The sequence below is a fragment of the Hevea brasiliensis genome, chromosome 9 (assembly GCF_030052815.1).
Source record: "Hevea brasiliensis isolate MT/VB/25A 57/8 chromosome 9, ASM3005281v1, whole genome shotgun sequence".
NCBI lineage: Eukaryota > Viridiplantae > Streptophyta > Magnoliopsida > Malpighiales > Euphorbiaceae > Hevea > Hevea brasiliensis.
Window position 1 is genome coordinate 61,873,630 of NC_079501.1, and position 21,299 is coordinate 61,894,928.

At 36.4% G+C, this 21,299-nt stretch overlaps 1 long non-coding RNA gene across 1 annotated transcript; it reads left to right on the forward strand.

Annotated features, from left to right (window-relative positions):
- Positions 1 to 4,374: 4,374 nt before the first annotated feature.
- LOC131183416 (uncharacterized) lies at positions 4,375 to 5,533 on the forward strand. Its single transcript, XR_009151503.1, has 2 exons — positions 4,375 to 4,440; positions 5,345 to 5,533. It is a non-coding gene; the product is annotated as an uncharacterized LOC131183416 (long non-coding RNA).
- The last annotated feature ends 15,766 nt before the right edge of the window (positions 5,534 to 21,299 follow it).

The following is a 21,299-nucleotide window of genomic DNA, read 5'->3' on the forward strand; positions in this document are numbered from 1 at the left end:
CAAAAGGAGACTCATGTGTTTCCTTCACAATGATCTGTCCCAATTCCACACCACTAGGAACGTACATTCTGCCCTGATGTAGCAATAAACCATCACCTCTCACAGAGAATTCAGGTTTCTTGCCTTGCTGGACTTCTTTCAGTAGCTTCTGATATTTATCATCACTCTGAGCAGCCATTCTGATATAATCAATCAACACTGGCTGTACATGCCATGCAACTACTGTCTGTCCCTCATCATCAATCTCCAAACTAGCATGCTGTGCTTTCAATTCATGTACCATGGACAAAGGAGAAACTCTGAGACTTGCCATAGTCTTGTGACTTGAGGCGTCAGCTACCACATTTACTTTCCCTGGCTGATAGTCTATTAAGCAATCATAGTCTTTAATCAGTTTTAACCATCTCCTCTGCCTCAAATTCAATTCCTTCTGTGTGCCCAAATGCTTCAAGCTCTTATGATCTATGTAAATGTAACATTTTTCCCCATACAAATAGTGTCTCCAGATCTTTAGAGCAAAAACAATAGCTGCTAGCTCCAAATCATGTGTTGGGTAGTTCCTCTCATGCGATTTCAGCTGGCGTGTTGCATAAGCAATGACATTCCGATCTTGCATCAATACACAGCCTAACCCTTTGTGAGAAGCATCACTATAAACTGTGTATTGTTTACCCAGAGTAGGTAATGTAAGGACTGGAGCTTCAGTCAAACACCTCTTCAGCTCATCAAAACTTTGCTGGCATTTATCTGTCCACTGAAATTTTACATCTTTCCGAAGCAGTTTGGTCAGTGGAGAAGATAACATAGAAAACCCTTCCACAAATCAACAGTAATATCCAGCTAAACCCAGAAAACTGTGAATTTCTGTGATATTCCTGGGTGGCTTCCAATAAAGGATAGCTTCTACCTTGCTGGAATCTACCTTGATCCCTTCAGCTGATACAACATGTCCCAAAAAGGAGATTTCTTTCAGCTAAAATTCACATCGGCGTATAGCTATTTCTCCCTTAAAGTGTGCTTTACAATCCGCAGATGTCTGTCATGCTCCTCTGCATTCCTCGAATATATCAAAATGTCATCAATAAACACCACCACAAATTGGTCAAGATATGGTCTGAAGGTAGTGTTCATCATATTCATAAAAGCAGCTGGAGCATTTGTTAACCCGAATGGCATTACTAGAAACTCATAGTGGCCATACTGAGTTTTGAAAGTAGTTTTTGGAATACTCTGCTCTTGCACCTTCAACTGATAATAACCGGATCGCAAATCAATTTTGGAGAATACAGCTGCACCCTTCAACTGATCAAACAGATCATCAATGTGAGGCAATGGATATCTGTTCATTATTGTCACCTTATTCAACTGCGGTAGTCAATATATAAGAGGAGAGTGCCATCCTTCTTCTTAACAAACAATACTGGCGCTCCCCAAGGTGACACACTAGGGAGGATGAAGCCCTTTTTAAGTAGTTCTTGCAACTGTATCTTCAACTCCTTCAATTCTGCTGGTGCCATTCTTTATGGTGTTATGGAGATTGGATCCACACCAGGCATAACATTAATTTCCAACTGCACTTCTCTTTCCGGAGGTAATCCTGGCAATTCATCAAGAAACACATCTGGAAAGTCATATACTGTAGGGATGTCCCTCAATGCTGGACTCCCCACTTGCGTGTCTACCACATGTGCCAAGTATGCTTCACACCCCTTTCTGATCATTTTTCTGGCTAGTGCAGCCGAAATAATGTTTGATGGCAATAGCTGCCTCTCCCCAAGTATTACTACATCACTGTACTGAGGGAGACCAAAAGTGATTGTCTTCAACCTACAGTCAATCATGGCGTGATGCCTGGCTAACCAATCCATGCCCAAGATGATATCATAATCTCTGAAGGGCATATCAATGAGATCAGACAGAAAAAGTATGTCCTTGGAATACCAAAGGACAATCCCTATACATTCTATTAACCCTGACCTCTTGTCCTAATAGACTTGTTACTAGCACCTCAAAGTCCACTTTTGTACATGGAACAACAATGCAATCAATGATGCTAGCACTCACATAAGAGTGGGTAGAATGTAACACCCCTAAGTTCGGTAGTGCGTTCTGCTGCTCCAGTGACCAGTGTTGTCCGGACAGCTAGGATGCCTAGAACCACACTTCAATGAGAGTGAGGAGACATAAAATAATGAAATAAAAGAAAAGAAAGTACAAGAAAAACAAAGGAAAAATGATTACAAAGAAATGTGATCAAGTTAAACGAGCCGGGAAACCTAACGATGGGTGACAGACTTTGAAGTCACGCGTGGACCGTTGGTAGCCTGCCTGCGAGGAACCACGGAAAACATTTTTGGGACATAAATAGACCCTTGTTGAAGAATAAATATCATTAGAAATATCAAAGAAAAATTAAATAATTAGTACAAAGAAAAGTGAGAAATCGAAAAGCAGACAAAACCAGTAATAGAAAAATCAGAATGCCACGAGCAGGGCATTATGGTCATTTGACATCCCGAAGTGTCTTTTGACCTAAATGTCCATTAAAAATAAATAGTATTACACTTAGAAAATAAAATGAAAAATTAAATTGGTGGTACCTAAAATAAATAGTGGAAATTATGGGTTAAATGTGGAATAAATGAATAATTACTTTATTATATGATTAAGTACTAAGTGGACCACTAAGGGGATTAATTAAATACATAGTGGGACATGTGTACACTTAAAATGCAGCTGAATAAGTCATCTTCCTCATTTGCATTCAAATTGCCGAATTGAAGAGTGAAGGAAACTCCATAGCCATTTTTCATGCAAGCTTTCTTAACTCTCCATTTTCAACTCCAACCTCTTAGTGTTCTTCATTAAACTTTGTCTACACATCACAAGGAAGATATTGATACTAATTTTGAGAAGTTTGATGAAGGTTTAGCAAGTTACAATTAAAGGTAAGTTTGCATTTTTGAGAATTTCTTTGTTAAAGTTTATGTTCATGTTATGGGTGTTAGTTTGGTGAAAGAAAATTTTGAGTTTGAAGGGTTATTGTTGTTTTCATTTTGGACAGCCATGAGTCACGTTTTTGATGAGATATTTGTGCATATAATTGATGAGAAATGGTGTTGATCATGATGAATTAGTAACCTAGTGAATTATTTCATGTTTATGTGGTGATTTATGCACTTGGATGGGAAATTGTAAAATGGACGGCACTTTGATGTTGAAGAATGGTTTGTGGCAGCTTGGGGACACTTGAGTAATGGTATATATTGAAGGAAATGTATGCAGAATATTAACCTAGAAGGATTGATGATATGTATGTAGATTGATCTTGTAAAGTGTGTGTAAAATTTGTAATGGTTAGGTGTGTTTGTAATAGTACTTAGAAATTGTAATTGTGAATGATATTGGTGTGTTGAGGCTGATTGGAATCTGCCCAAAATAATGTTAATGTAAAGTAGAAAGTGCTTTTGGTAATGTACCAAAACTGATTTGGTAGGGTATGGAAGTAAACTTTGCAAGGTAAATATGTGTTTTGAATGGGGTGTGAAAAGCATATTGAGGGCAGTACACATTTTAGCCTATAACCTTAAATGTGTAACCTCAATTGGTATGAGACCAATTTGAGGTGAAACTAGGCACAAAATGTGCCAACTTTCATTGAGAAACCATGCCAAAATTCTGCTTGCAAGGAGACCTAAAAATGACCAATTCGGATTAGGTGCAATTAGGACCTGAAAAATGACCAATTGGGCAGCAGTGAGTGTTTAGGCCATAACTCACTCAAACCAGGTCCAATTGACCTGAAATTTTAACCAAGAATAGTTAAGACCCATACCTACAAGTCTTATGAAGACACCAAAGCCCAGAAATGACCATAAGCAAGTCAAACAACTTGCACAAGTTCGGGTCCAAAAACTGGCCGAACCAGAATTGACCAATTTGACCTAAAATTGACCTAAAATGGTACCATTTGACCAGCAAGAGTGTAATGACCATAACTCGGTCTACTTAACTCGGATTGACCTGAAATTTTGCACCGCGGTCCATAAGACCTAAATCTACAAGTTTGTAGTTTCGACCGAGACCCGAAAACCGAGGGAACTAGATCGTCCGGTTAGGTCAAACCAGTGTCCTGGAATCCAGCAATTTGCATTAAAATGCACTGAGCAAGGAAATGACTTTGGTAAAACATACCAAACCTAAAACCCTATCAAATGTGACATATTAACGACACTAAAACCTAATTTACCTAAAAGCATAGCGAGTCGGTATATTAGGTGATTAAGTGAATAATTGAGTTCAATGCATTATTTACCAAACACCATCGATAGAGCGATTTAAATTAGTCCTGAAACACTTCAAATTGTGTTTCTCAGTTACCAAAGACTCAGGAAAAGGGAAGGAAACACTGAGTCCAGATCAGGGGGACAGTCATCAGAGGTTTGTGCACAACAACTGTTTCTTTTGAATTATTTTCAATGGAAATAAATATTGACTATTTGCATATCATTGTTTTAAATTGTGGAAATGTGTTTGGTGGACACTTATTGATTGAAAAACATTGTGAATTGTTTGAAAAAGTGAAAAATTGTTTGAATGGTATTTGATGGATACTTATTGATTGAAAAGCAATGTAAATGGTTTTTGTGGAAATTGAAGTGAATTACGAATTGTGTTGCCATTTTGTGAATGAAATTATAACTTTGGAAATTTATTGGATTCTTACGGATCATTTGAATAAAATGTTTGGAATTGTTTTGACTCACAATTGGCATGACACTGATAATATGTTCCTCCTCCATTAATGGGGTGAGTGTGATTATTCCTCCCTCTTTGACTTATTAGTCTGGGGTGAGTATGATTATGTTCCTCACTCTTTGACTTCCCACCGAGGTGAGTATGGATGAGTTCTCATTATATAGCTAGCTTCCTCCCTCATTGATTTCGATTATTGGGGTGAGCATGTCTTGTCGTGGTGTACAACACGGCATATATGGAAAAATTGTGTCATGGCCTAAATTGTGTTATAGATTGGCAACACTGTATTCTTCAGTTATTTGATCGAATTGTGTTATTATGTATTGTGAGATTGTGAAATTGATTTAAACTCTTATTGACATATACTGTCTATTGAATTCAACCATGATCTGACTTATTGAAAATTATTGTGATATTAACAAATGGAGTTTAAATTCTTGTTGACATTTATTGTCTTGAATTTAACTATGGTTTTAAGTATCCACTATTGATATGATTTATGAATTGTGATTTAAAATTTGTATTTGGTAAATGTTGTGCACCAATGAGACATTGTCTCAGCGATAGCTTTTTATTGCTGTCGCAGGTAGAGAGACAGACAGGGCAGCAGGCTAGGCTGCTAGTATCGCCAGCGAGAGATTTTTGGGTATAGTGAGTATACCACATGTGGCATTTTGTACTGTAATGTATATTCACTGTATGTATATTTTGTTCTTGGTTTTGAGCAGTTGTAAATTTAAGTTGTACAGTAAAGTTGTAAAATAATTATGAGTTATTTGGCTTGTAAAAATTGTGTTATATCTTTGTATCTTAGTCTTTGAAAATCACTGTGGATTTGACTTGAGAAATGTGTTGTGTTGATAAAAATGTTGGAGTTGAGATTTGAAAATATATTGAAGTGCTTTTTACAGGTTTTCTGAAGAACTGTTTTGTCCAAAATACAAATGGCACCTTGCCAAAATTTTTACAGATATTCCAAATAAATCAAATGAGTTAGTTGTTTCACTTCAGTTCACCAAAGTCTTTCACACCTGTAAATAGTGCTCACCACTGTAAAAGAAGTAAGAAAAGTTTTTAAAATCCCTTGTAGTGTATTTAATGGATTATCAGTAGACGGAGTTGGTAATTCATTAGGTATACTACGGGATCATGTTATGCCTTACAGAGGGGTAGGGTGTGACATGTTTTAGTGGTATCAGAGCAAAGTTTTTAAATTTTGTTTTCACCTGTCATTTGAATATTCTTTCTTCACAGTACAACTGCTCAATATCATTGTTTGATACATACAGTACATTACATTATAAATATGCACTAACGGGAGGAAATCTCCTTGTGTTATTGGTTTAGGAGATCTAAAATCCTCGCATTGACTATGGAAGAGGGTGATCGTTCTGTCGATCAATCTATTGAGGCCGAGGTGCAAGGATGCCCCATGCCTACATAATGTCGGTGGTTGAGAGCACCCACTGCGAGCATCGCAGTTCTGCTCGATTCGCTCGTGAGACGTGCAATGTTCCAACAAATGGATGGTAATGTGCCTACTCAAGTCCCAATACAGACACCGGTGGTACAACCACAGTCTTCTGCTAGACAATATGACAAATTGATGAAGTATGGGGCTACAGAGTTCAAGGGGACAGTAGATCCTCTAGAGGCAGAACAATGGTTAGAGAGGATGGATAGGGTATTCAAGAAACTGCATTGCACAGAGGAGCTTAGATTTGAGTACTCAGTATCTTTGCTACAGGGGGATGCTTATGACTGGTGGAAAACCATCCCCCACAGTCTGATAGAACCTGCAGTGCTAACATGGAATGACTTCCTCAGGGAATTCAGGCAAAAATATGTCCCTGATGCTTATGTAGACCAGAAGCTGCAAGAATTCCTAAGTCTGAAACAGGGGGGCAGATCAGTGGCTGAGTATGAAAGGGAATTCTCCCGCCTAAGCCATTATGCAGTAAGTCTACTTTCTACCAGCAGGGAGAGATGTAAGAGGTTTGAAACCGGCTTGAAGCCTAGTATCAGATTACAAGTGGTCGGATTCAAACATAACAACTTCTCTGAACTTATTTCTCAAGCACTAGAATTAGAAAGAATTGAATCTGAAGCGGCTCTTGAGAAAAAGAAATCAGATAAGGCAGAAAAAGAGGGAAAGTCAGCAGAACAGAGTTCTAGTGGTCCTACTGGAAAGAGGAAAAACTTTGGGGGATACGACAGAGATAGTAAGAAGTCCGGTAGAGATAGATCTTTTGGACAGAAACCACCTCGATCCGATCAGCCAACTCAACAGAAACCCAGAAATGCGCTGTCAGATCGACTTTGTGAAACTTGTGGTAAACCACATAGTGGGGTATGTTATAGAGCCGTAGGAGCATGCTTTAATTGTGGAGAGACTGGTCATTTTGCTAAGGATTGTGTAAATCCAGGTCGTTCTGGATCATTTACTACACCAAAGGGATCAACCCAAGTTTCTACCCCAAAGAGTTCACCATCAGTTAGTAGAGGCAAAGGTAGAGGTAGGGGTAGTACACCTAGAAGTCAGACTACTGTGAATCAGCCAAAACAGGGTGATGCTTCAACGAGAGTATACGCTATACGACAGAAAAGAGACTGAGACTTTTGACATCATTGCTGGTACTTTCTCAATTAGCAACTGAGATATATATATGTATTGTTTGACCTGGAATTTTCATATTTTTACATTAGTGTTAGAACTATATGTTCTGTTGTTATTCGTTTACAGAGGAATAAATTTTGACGCATTAGTGATTAGCCCTTAAGATAAGGATTGTGATAATAAGTGAAATTAGTTTTGAAAGAGTTTATCGGCGAAAAGTATTTTCTAACACACCATAAATTATAAAGCTAATTAGTGAGCCTACTTAATGTAAGGCAAGAGGACGTAAAAGTAAGATGCAGTAATGGAATTGCTCTTGATAAGGGCAAGGAGGTTACTGTTAGAAATTGCTAATGGATATTGTAATCAGAATAAGATTCGAATATCAGTGAATTCAAAAAGAATAAAAGATAACAAAGTTTGATCTATTGGGATGTATCGTAGTAACTATGCAATGTTCTTGATGTTTATACTGTAAGCTGCAGATTACAGTACTAACTTGAGATTATTGTGTAGAGCTACGTACTAACCGATAGTACACCTAGATGAGAATAGTTGCCAACGGCATCTGTTTTGGCATAGTTATGCCAGGACAGAATTTAATTGTTAGAAATAAGTTTGAAAATCCTACTTAGGGATCTAAAACTCAAAAGTTAAAATATCGAAAGGTTATAGTTCAGTACAAAAGGAAGTAAGTTATAGACCTTGGTCAGATAACAAGAGTTATGGAAGTAGAGACTTGAACAGTTGATTCATATGTAACAAAGAAATATTCCGAATGTGAGGAAGACTATGGACTAGAATGGTCAGAGGACCAATGCCTGATGAATGATTCTAATATGACCTCAAGGGTCATTCAAGAAGGAACGTGAGCTGAAATATTAGACAACATAATAGTAAGAGGAGATTGGTGTTATCCAAACAAAGTAAACATTGTATTAGATTGTTAAAAGTCTTACGATCATATAGAAAGGAGAAAATAAACGTATGACTATTGTAAGATGATTACTGGGTAAAATTTCGTGGACGAAATTTATTTAAGGGGGGGAGAATTGTAACACCCCTAAGTTCGGTAGTGCGTTCTGTTTGCTCCGGTGACCGATGTTGTCCGGACACTAGGATGCCTAGAACCACACTTCAATGAGTGAGGAGACATAAAATAATGAAATAAAAGAAAAGAAAGTACAAGAAAAACAAAGGAAAAATGATTACAAAGAAATGTGATCAAGTTAAGCAGTGGAAACCTAACGATGGGTGATCAGACTGGAAGTCACGGCGTGGACCGTTGGTACTGACTGCGATCGGAACCACGGAAAACATTTTTGGGACATAAATAGACCCTTGTTGAAGAATAAATATCATTAGAAATATCAAAGAAAAATTAAATAATTAGTACAAAGAAAAGTGAGAAATCGAAAAAGCAGACAAAACCCGGTATACTGAAAAATCAGAATGCCACCCGAGCAGGGCATTATGGTCATTTGACATCCCGAAGTGTCTTTTGACCTAAATGTCCATTAAAAATAAATAGTATTACACTTAGAAAATAAAATGAAAAATTAAATTGGTGGTACCTAAAATAAATAGTGGAAATTATGGGTTAAATGTGGAATAAATGAATAATTACTTTATTATATGATTAAGTACTAAGTGGACCACTAAGGGGATTAATTAAATACATAGTGGGACATGTGTACACTTAAAATGCAGCTGAATAAGTCATCTTCCTCATTTGCATTCAAATTGCCGAATTGAAGAGTGAAGGAAACTCCATAGCCATTTTTCATGCAAGCTTTCTTAACTCTCCATTTTCAACTCCAACCTCTTAGTGTTCTTCATTAAACTTTGTCTACACATCACAAGGAAGATATTGATACTAATTTTGAGAAGTTTGATGAAGGTTTAGCAAGTTACAATTAAAGGTAAGTTTGCATTTTTGAGAATTTCTTTGTTAAAGTTTATGTTCATGTTATGGGTGTTAGTTTGGTGAAAGAAAATTTTGAGTTTGAAGGGTTATTGTTGTTTTCATTTTGGACAGCCATGAGTCACGTTTTTGATGAGATATTTGTGCATATAATTGATGAGAAATGGTGTTGATCATGATGAATTAGTAACCTAGTGAATTATTTCATGTTTATGTGGTGATTTATGCACTTGGATGGGAAATTGTAAAATGGACGGCACTTTGATGTTGAAGAATGGTTTGTGGCAGCTTGGGGACACTTGAGTAATGGTATATATTGAAGGAAATGTATGCAGAATATTAACCTAGAAGGATTGATGATATGTATGTAGATTGATCTTGTAAAGTGTGTGTAAAATTTGTAATGGTTAGGTGTGTTTGTAATAGTACTTAGAAATTGTAATTGTGAATGATATTGGTGTGTTGAGGCTGATTGGAATCTGCCCAAAATAATGTTAATGTAAAGTAGAAAGTGCTTTTGGTAATGTACCAAAACTGATTTGGTAGGGTATGGAAGTAAACTTTGCAAGGTAAATATGTGTTTTGAATGGGGTGTGAAAAGCATATTGAGGGCAGTACACATTTTAGCCTATAACCTTAAATGTGTAACCTCAATTGGTATGAGACCAATTTGAGGTGAAACTAGGCACAAAATGTGCCAACTTTCATTGAGAAACCATGCCAAAATTCTGCTTGCAAGGAGACCTAAAAATGACCAATTCGGATTAGGTGCAATTAGGACCTGAAAAATGACCAATTGGGCAGCAGTGAGTGTTTAGGCCATAACTCACTCAAACCAGGTCCAATTGACCTGAAATTTTAACCAAGAATAGTTAAGACCCATACCTACAAGTCTTATGAAGACACCAAAGCCCAGAAATGACCATAAGCAAGTCAAACAACTTGCACAAGTTCGGGTCCAAAAACTGGCCGAACCAGAATTGACCAATTTGACCTAAAATTGACCTAAAATGGTACCATTTGACCAGCAAGAGTGTAATGACCATAACTCGGTCTACTTAACTCGGATTGACCTGAAATTTTGCACCGCGGTCCATAAGACCTAAATCTACAAGTTTGTAGTTTCGACCGAGACCCGAAAACCGAGGAACTAGATCGTCGGTTAGGTCAAACCAGTGTCCTGGAATCCAGCATTTTGCTTTAAAATGAACTACGCAAGGAATTGACTTTGGTAAAACTTACCAAACCTAAAACCCTATCAACTGTGACATATTAACGACACTAAAACCTAATTTACCTAAAACGCATAGCGAGGGTCGGTATATTAGGTGATTAAGTGAATAATTGAGTTCAGTGCATTATTTACCAAACAGCATCGTTAGTGTCAGTTTTAATTAGTTTTGTAACACTTGATATTGTTTTTCTAATTTAAATAAGACTAAGGAACAGGGAAGGAAACACGAGTCGGATCGTGGGACAGTCATCGAGGTTTGTGCACAACAACTGTTTCTTTTGAATTATTTTCAATGGAAATAAATATTGACTATTTGCATATCATTGTTTTAAATTGTGGAAATGTGTTTGGTGGACACTTATTGATTGAAAAACATTGTGAATGGTTTGAAAGCTGTGAAAAATTGTTTGAATGGTATTTGATGGATACTTATTGATTGAAAAGCACGTAAATGGTTTTGTGGAAATTGAAGTGAATTACGAATTGTGTTGCCATTTTGTGAATGAAATTATAACTTTGGAAATTTATTGGATTCTTACGGATCATTTGAATAAAATGTTTGGAATTGTTTTGACTCACAATTGGCATGACATCGATAATATGTTCCTCCTCCATTAATGGGGTGAGTGTGATTATTCCTCCCTCTTTGACTTATTAGTCCAGGGTGAGTATGATTATGTTCCTCCCTCTTTGACTTCCCGATGAGGTGAGTATGGATGAGTTCTCATTATATAGCTAGCTTCCTCCCTCATTGATTTCGATTATTGGGGTGAGCATGTCTTGTCGTGGTGTACAACACGGCATATATGAAAAAATTGTGTCATGGCCTAAATTGTGTTATAGATTGGCAACACTGTATTCTTGATTATTTGATCGAATTGTGTTATTATGTATTGTGAGATTGTGAAATTGATTTAAACTCTTATTGACATATCATCTATTGAATTCAACCATGATCTGACTTATTGAAAATTATTGTGATATTAACAAATGGAGTTTAAATTCTTGTTGACATTTATTGTCTTGAATTTAACTATGGTTTTAAGTATCCACTATTGATATGATTTATGAATTGTGATTTAAAATTTGTATTTGGTAAATGTTGTGCACCACTGAGACATTGTCTCAGCGATAGCTTTTTATTGCTGTCGCAGGTAGAGAGACAGACAGGCGGCGAGCTAGGCTGCTAGTATCGCCAGCGAGAGATTTTTGGGTATAGTGAGTATACCACATGTGGCATTTTGTACTGTAATGTATATTCACTGTATGTATATTTTGTTCTTGGTTTTGAGCAGTTGTAAATTTAAGTTGTACAGTAAAGTTGTAAAATAATTATGAGTTATTTGGCTTGTAAAAATTGTGTTATATCTTTGTATCTTAGTCTTTGAAAATCACTGTGGATTTGACTTGAGAAATGTGTTGTGTTGATAAAAATGTTGGAGTTGAGATTTGAAAATATATTGAAGTGCTTTTTACAGGTTTTCTGAAGAACTGTTTTGTCCAAAATACAAATGGCACCTTGCCAAAATTTTTACAGATATTCCAAATAAATCAAATGAGTTAGTTGTTTCACTTCAGTTCACCAAAGTCTTTCACACCTGTAAATAGTGCTCACCACTGCAAAAGAAGTAAGAAAAGTTTTTAAAATCCCTTGTAGTGTATTTAATGGATTATCAGTAGACGGAGTTGGTAATTCATTAGGTATACTACGGGATCATGTTATGCCTTACAGAGGGGTAGGGTGTGACATAGAACCTAGATCAAATAACACAAAGACATCTTGATTTAAGGTTGAGAAGGTACCAGCCACAACATCAGATGTTTCGGCCTCTTCTCTCTGTCTCATTGCATAGACTCTGACTGGAGCACTGTCTTGCTCTGATTGTTTCACTGTGCGTTGGCTGCCTGCTGGGCTACCTCTACCCCTGCCTCTACCTCTGCTGGGTGGTTGTGAACCTCTGGTGACAGGGCTCTGAACTGACCCTTCTACAGTAGTAGGAGGTAGTCCAACTCTGCGAGTACTGGTGCAATCTTTGGCAAAGTGTTCTGTGCCTCCACAGTTATAATAGGCTCCAATAGCCTTGTAGCATATCCCATCATGATTTCTTCCACAAGTTTCACATTGGCTGTAACACCCCTAAGTTCGGTAGTGCGTTCTGCTGCTCCAGTGACCAGTGTTGTCCGGACAGCTAGGATGCCTAGAACCACACTTCAATGAGAGTGAGGAGACATAAAATAATGAAATAAAAGAAAAGAAAGTACAAGAAAAATAAAGGAAAAATGATTGCAAAGAAATGTGATCAAGTTAAACGAGCCGGGAAACCTAACGATGGGTGACCGTGACTGAATTCACGGCGTGGACCGTTGGTAGCCACTGCGGGAACCACGGAAAACATTTTTGTGACATAAATAGACCCTTGTTGAAGAATAAATATCATTAGAAATATCAAAGAAAAATTAAATAATTAGTAATAAGAAAAGTTAGAAATCGAAAAACAGACAAAACCCAGAATACTGAAAAATCAGAATGCCACCGAGCAGGGCATTATGGTCATTTGACATCCCGAAGTGTCTTTTGACCTAAATTTCCATTAAAAATAAATAATATTACACTTAGAAAATGAAATGAAAAATTAAATTGGTGGTACCTAAAGTAAATAGTGAGAATTAAGGGTTTAATGTGGGATTAAGTGAAAGTAACTTATAATATGAATTAATTAGAGTAAGTGGACCACTAAGAGAATAAAATAAACACATTATGGGGCTGATGTAAGTCCACTATGTCCAGCAGCCACTTCATCTTCTTCATTTACCATCCAAGCCGTGAATGAAGGAGAGAAAACTCCATGGACATTTTCATGCAAGCTTGATCCCTCCTTCCATTTCAACTCCAAACACTTGAGTTCCTTCATTAAACTTTGTCTACACATCACAAGGAAGATATTGACACCCAATTTGAGAAGTTTGGTGAAGGTTTAGCAAGTTACAAATAAAGGTAAGTTTGCATTTTGAGAAATCCTTTGTTAAAGTTTTTGTGCATGTTATGGGTATTAGTTTGGTGAAGGAAAATTTTAAGTTTGAAAGGTTATTGTTATTTTCATTTTGGACAGCCATGGGTCACGTTTATGATGAGGTATTTGTTCATATAATTGATGGGAAAGAATGTTAATAATGGTGATTTAGTAACTTAGTGAGTTATTGCATGTTTATATGGTGAATTATGCACTTTGATGGGAATCGGCATATGGTACGGCAATGTGATGTTGATGAATGTTTTGTGGCAGCTTGTGGACACTTGAGAAATGGTGTATATTGAAGGAAGAGTGGGCAGAATATTGACCTAGAAGGATTGATGATATGTATGTGAATGAATGTTGTAAAGTGTATGTAAAGTTTGTAATGTTTAGGTGTGGTTGTAATGGTATTTAGAAATTGTAATTGTGAATGATATTTGGTGTGTTGAGGGTGATTGGAATCTGCCCAAAATAATGCTAATGTAATGTAGAAAATGTTTTTGGTAATGTGCCAAAACAGTTTGGTAGGGTATGGAAGTAAACCTTGCAAGGTGAGTATGTGTTTGAAGTTGGGGTGTGAAATGCATATTAAGGGCAGTGTATATTTTGGCCTATAACCTTGAATGTGTAACCTCAATTAGTATGAGACCAATTTGAGGTGAAACTAGGCACAAAATGTGCCAACTTTCATTGAGAAACCATGCCAAAATTCTGCTTGCAAGTTGATGTGAAAAATGACCAATTCGGATTAGGTACACTTGAGACCTAAAAACTGACCATTTGGGCAGCAGTGAGTATTTAGGCCATAACTCACTCAAAACAGGTCCAATTGACCTGAAATTTTAACCATGAATAGTTAAGACCCATACCTACAAGTCTTATGAAGACACCAAAACCCAGAAATGACCAGAAGCAAGTCAAAAAGCTTGCACAAGTTCGGGTCCAAAAACTGGCCGAACCAAAGTTGACCAAATTGACCAAAAAAATGACCTAATTGATGCCATTTGACCAGCAATAGTATAATGACCATAACTTGGTCTACTTAACTCGGATTGACCTGAAATTTTGCCCAATAAGACCTAGATCTACAAGTTTGTAGTTTCGACCGAGACTCGAAAACCGAGGGAACTAGATCGTCCGGTTAGGTCAAACCAGTGTCCCGAAATCCAGCAATTTGCATTAAAATGCACTAAACAAGGAAATGACTTTGGTAAAACATACCGAACCTAAAACCCTATCGAATGTGACATATTAACGACACTAAAACCTAATTTACCTAAAAGCATAGCGAGGGTCGGTATATTAGGTGATTAAGTGAATAATTGAGTTCAGTGCATTATTTACCAAACACCATCGATAGAGACAGTTTAAATTAGTCTTGAAACACTTCAAATTGTGTTTCTCGATTTACCAAAGACTCGAGAAAAGGGAAGGAAACACCGAGTCGGATCGGGGACAATCATCGGAGGTTTGTGCACAACTAGTTTTCAACTGATTATACTCTGAATAAGATTTCATATGATTAATTGTAAGTTAATGATTTAAATTGTGTTAGTGCACAACGGCAAGTGGTTTTGAATTTTTCAATTGAAATAACTATTGAATATTTGTATATTATTGTTTTAAATTGTGTTTGTGCACAACAAGCTTTCTTTTGAATTATTTTCAATGGAAATAAATATTGACTATTTGCATATCATTGTTTTAAATTGTGGAAATGTGTTTGGTGGACACTTATTGATTGAAAAACATTGTGAATGGTTTGAAAGCGTGAAAAATTGTTTGAATGGTATTTGATGGATACTTATTGATTGAAAAGCAGTAAATGGTTTTGTGGAAATTGAAGTGAATTACGAATTGTGTTGCCATTTTGTGAATGAAATTATAACTTTGGAAATTTATTGGATTCTTACGGATCATTTGAATAAAATGTTTGGAATTGTTTTGACTCACAATTGGCATGACATCGATACTATGTTCCTCCTCCATTAATGGGGTGAGTGTGATTATTCCTCCCTCTTTGACTTATCGATGCAGGGTGAGTATGATTATGTTCCTCCCTCTTTGACTTCCCGAGGTGAGTATGGATGAGTTCTCATTATATAGCTAGCTTCCTCCCTCATTGATTTCGATTATTGGGGTGAGCATGTCTTGTCGTGGTGTACAACACGGCATATATGAAAAAAATTGTGTCATGGCCTAAATTGTGTTATAGATTGGCAACACTGTCTTCATCGGTTATTTGATCGAATTGTTTTATTATGTATTGTGAGATTGTGAAATTGATTTAAACTCTTATTGACATATACTGTCTATTGAATTCAACCATGATCTGACTTATTGAAAATTATTGTGATATTAACAAATGGAGTTTAAATTCTTGTTGACATTTATTGTCTTGAATTTAACTATGGTTTTAAGTATCCACTATTTATATGATTTATGAATTGTGATTTAAAATTTGTATTTGGTAAATGTTGTGCACCATTGAGACATTGTCTCGTGATAGCTTTATTCTTTGTCGCAGTAGAGAGCAGACAGGCGTGAGCTAAATTCGCTAGTATCGCCAGCGAGAGATTTTTGGGTATAGTGAGTATACCACATGTGGCATTTTGTACTGTAATGTATATTCACTGTATGTGTATTTTGTTCGTGTTTTTGAGAAATTTTAAATTTAACTTGTACTGTTTAGTTGTAAAATTATTATGAGTTATTTGGCTTGTAAAAATTGTGTTATATCTTTGTATCTTAGTCTTTGAAAATCACTGTGGATTTGACTTGAGAAATGTGTTGTGTTGATAAAAATGTTGGAGTTGAGATTTGAAAATATATTGAAGTGCTTTTACAGTTTTCAAGAACTGTTTTGTCCAAAATACAAATGGCACCTTGCCAAAATTTTTACAGATATTCCAAATAAATCAAATGAGTTAGTTGTTTCACTTCAGTTCACCAAAGTCTTTCACACCTGTAAATAGTGCTCACCACTGTAAAAGAAGTAAGAAAAGTTTTTAAAATCCCTTGTAGTGTATTTAATGGATTATCAGTAGACGGAGTTGGTAATTCATTAGGTATACTACGGGATCATGTTATGCCTTACAGAGGGGTAGGGTGTGACATTGGCGGGGAGGGTAGGAACCTCTAGTACTCTGCTGACCAGATAGAGGAGGTTTCTGTCCTGAATATCTTCCCCTACCAGACTTCTTACCACCGCTACTATGTCCCCCATGGTTCTTCCTCTTTCCAGTAGGACCACTGGAACTCTGTTCTACTTATTTTCCCCCTTTCTCTGTCTTCTCTGATTTCTTTTTCTCAGGAGCTGCTTCAGATTCAATTCTTTCTAACTCTAGGGCTTGAGAAATAAGTTCAGAGAAGTTAGTATGTTTGAATCCGACCACTTGCAATCTGATACTGGGTTTCAAGCCAGTTTCAAACCTTTTACATCTCTCTCTGCTGGTAGCAAGTAAACTTACAGCATAATGGCTTAGGCGAGAAAATTTCCTTTCATATTCAGCCACTGATCTACTTCCCTGTTTCAGACTTAGGAATTCTTGCAGCTTCTGGTCTACATAAGCATCAGGGACATATTTTTGTCTAAACTCCCTAAAAAAGTCATTCCATGTTAGCACTGCAGGTTCTACCAGACTGTGAGGAATGGTTTTCCACCAGTCATATGCATCCCCCTGTAGCAGAGACACTGAATATTCAAATCTGAGTTCCTCTGTACAATGTAGCTTCTTGAAAACCCTATCCATTCTTTCTAACCACTATTCTGCCTCTAGAGGATCTACTGTCCCCTTGAACTCTGTAGCCCCATATTTCATTAATTTGTCATACTGCCTAACAGAAGACTATAGTTGTACCACTGGTGTCTATATTGGGACTTGGGTAGGCATATTGCCAGCCATTTGTTGGAACATTACAGCCATCTGCTGAGCGAACTGAGCAGGAAATTGCGGTACTGAAGGGGCTAGTGCTGCTGATCCACTGGCATTGTGCAGGGCTAGGGCATCCCCTTGTACCTCAGCCTCTATAGATTGATCAACTGAACGATCACCTTCTTCCATAGTCAATGCGAGGATCTTAGACCTCTTGAATAATTAACAAAAGGAGATTTCCTCCCGTTAGTGCATATTTATAATGTAATGTACTGTATGTATCAAACAATGATATTGAGCAGTTGTACTATGAAGAAAGAATATTCAAATTACAGGTGAAATCAGAATTAAAAATTTTGCTCTGATACCACTAAAACATGTCACACATTATCCCTCTGTAAGGCATAAATGATCCCACAATATACCTAATGAATTACCAACTTCGTCTACTGATAACCCATTAAATACACTACAAGGGATTTTAAAACTTTTCTTACTTCTTTTTACAGTGGTGAGCACTATTTACAGGTGTTAAAAAATTTTTGAACTGAAGGGAAACAGCTAACACATTTGAATGATTAGGAATTTCTGTAAAAATTTTGGCGGAGTGCCATCTGTATTTTGGATAAAGCAGTTCTTTAAAAACCTGTAAAAAGAACTTCAAATATATTTCTCATCTCAAACTCCAACAGTTAATCAACACAATATTTTTCTCAACTCAAATCCACAATAATTTTTTTCAATATTTCCAAAGGGTGAGATAAAAGAAATATAGTACAAATTTTACAAGCCAAAATAATTCACAATTTATTTTTACAACTTCAATGTACAATTTTAATTTACAACTGCTCAAAACCAAAAACACTATATACATACAGTGAACATACATCACAATACAAAATGCAAAATACGGTATACTCAATATACCCGATGATCTCTCAGTGTTGCCCTAGCAGCCTAGTCTGCTGCCCTGTCAGTCTGTCTACCTGCGACAGCAATGAAAAGCTATCACTGAGACAATGTCTCAATGGTGCACAACATTTACCAAATACAACTTTAAATCATAAATCATAAGTCATATAAAGAGTGGATACTTAAAACCATAGTTAAATTCAAAGACAATGAATGTCACAAAGAATTTAAACTCCATTTCACAATATCACAATAAATCTCAATAAATCAAAACATAGTTAAATTCAAAAGACAGTGAATGTCAATAAGAATTTAAACTTCATTTCACAATCTCATAATACATATCAATAAATCACACACAGCTTAATCATGTTCCAAAGTTCAATTTATCCCAAAAGCCGATGGCTAATGAGGAATTCAATTCGTCCCAAAAGCTGATGGCTAATAAGGAATAACATAGCTAGCTAGCAAAAAAATGAGTACTCATTCTATTTGTCCACAATAGGCACACACCTCAACACTTCAGCCAGAGAGGGAATTCAATTCGTCCCACTAGACAAGCTACCGAGGAATTCAATCAATATACATGATAGCTGTGGTTTCAAACCATTTACAATGCTTTTCAATCAATACGTATCCATTAATATCATTCAAATAATTTTTCACAGTTTCAAACCATTTACAATGCTTTTCAATCAATAGGTATCCATTCAAACACATTTCTACAATTTAAAACAATAATATACAAATAGTCAACATTTATTTCAATTGAAAAATTCAAAAGAAATAACTGTTGTGCACAAACCTCTGATAACTATCTCTTGGCTATGACTCAGTGTTTCCTTCCTATTCCCTGAGTCTTTGTTAACTGAGAAACACAATTTGAAGTGTTTCAGTACTCATTTAAACTGTCTCTAACGATAATGCTTAATAATTAATTCATTGAGTTCCATTAATTCCTTAGTCAACCTAAGATGTCGACCCTTGATGCATTCTAGGTGAATTAGGTTTTAATATTATCAATATGTCACATTTGTAGCCTTTTAGGGTTGGTACATGTTATCCAATTCATTTCCATGTATATTGCGTTTTATTGCAATTTGTCGGATCCTGGTATACTAATTTGACCTAGCCGGACGTCTTAGTTCCCTCAGTTTTCGGGTTTCGGTCAAAACTACAAACTTGTAGATCTATGTCTCATTGCACGCGGGGCAAAATTTCAGGTCATTCTGAGTTATGTAGACCAAGTTATTGTCATTTTACTATTGCTGGTCAGAATGTACCAAAATTGGTCACTTTAAGTCATTTTAGGTTCGACCAGTTTTTGGACCCGAACTTGTACAAGCTATTTGACTTTCTTAGTCATTTCTGGGCTTTGGTGTCTTCATAAGACTTGTAGATATATGTCTCAACTATTCATGGTAAAAATTTTAGGTCAATTACCTGTTTTGAGTGAGTTATGGCCCAAACACTAACTGCTGCACAGATGTTTAATTTTTAGGCCTTAAATGCACTAATCCGGATTTGTCCTTAAATAATCAATGTCATATAGCATGAGACTCACCATTTCACTTTTATTAACTTCTCATACTAATATATGGAAACAAATAGAGGTGACAGTCTAACCGGATAAAACATGTCCAACATAGTATCCTCGTGTAACACCCCTATGTTCGGTAGTGCGTTCTACTGTTCCGGTGGCCAGTGTTGTCCAGACAGCTAGGATGCCTAGAACTACACTTCGATATGAGTGAGGAGACATAAAATAATGAAATACAAGAAGAGAAAATACAAGGAAAACAAAGGAAAAATAATAGCAAAGAAATGTAACCAAGTTAAGCGAGCCGAGAACCCTAGCGATGGGTGACCGCACCGGGAAGTCACGGCGTGGACCATTGACTAGCCCTGGACCGCGGGGAATCCTGCAAAATATTCTTAGGACTTAAATAGACCCCTATTGAAGTATCAATATCATTAGAAATATCAAAGAAAATTTAATTAATTAGTACAAAGAAAAGTGAGAAATCGAAAAACGGACAAAACCCGGTGTTACCGAAAAATCAGGAATGCAACACGAACAGGGGCATTGTGGTCATTTGACACCCTGAGTTATCTTTTGACCTAAATGTCCATTGAAAATACATGATATTACACTTGGAAAATATAATGAAAGATTAAATTAAGGGTACCTAATGTAAATAGCAAAAATGGGGTTCAAATTAGGTAATTAACACATTTAAACATATAATATAATTGATTTTTGGATGAGTGGAGCACTATGGATTAAAATATTCACTAAGTGGGCAGATGTATACCCATTATACTTCATCTTCAACCTTTCAAAACCTCCATGCCGAAATGAAAAGCTTCCAAAATCCTCCATGGCCGCATTGTTGAAAGCTTCCTAATCTCCTCCATGTCCAATCCAAACACCAAAGTTTCTTCACTAATATTGATCCCCACCTCACAAGGAAGAAGTAGATACTAAATTTAAGAGAGTTTGGTGAAGATTTAACAAGCCTCATCAATAGGTAAGTTGGTGTTTTTGATTATTGTTTAATTAAAGTTTGTAAGGAAGTTATGGGTGTTTGATTTATGGAGAGATTTTTGAGGTTTGATGTTTAAATGGGGATGTGTACTTTTGGCAGCCATGGAAACTCTTTGAAGACTGTTTATTTTTGCTTGTAAATGGTGGGTTAAAGTATTGATTAAATGTTTATGTGTGTAGGAAATCATTTGGGTGATGTATACTTAGTATATGTGAATGTGTATTGAAATTTGAATGCTTGGAAATTAAGGGAATGTAATGCATGAAATGGCAGCCTGGTTTGGTGAACCATAAGGATTTTATTTCATGTTTGGATTATGGAATATTAATTTTGAATTGTGTTGGTTGTTATAGCAATTTTGCTATGTGTGTGATGGTGTGAAGTTGGACATGTAAAAGTGTTATGGTTAGGTTATT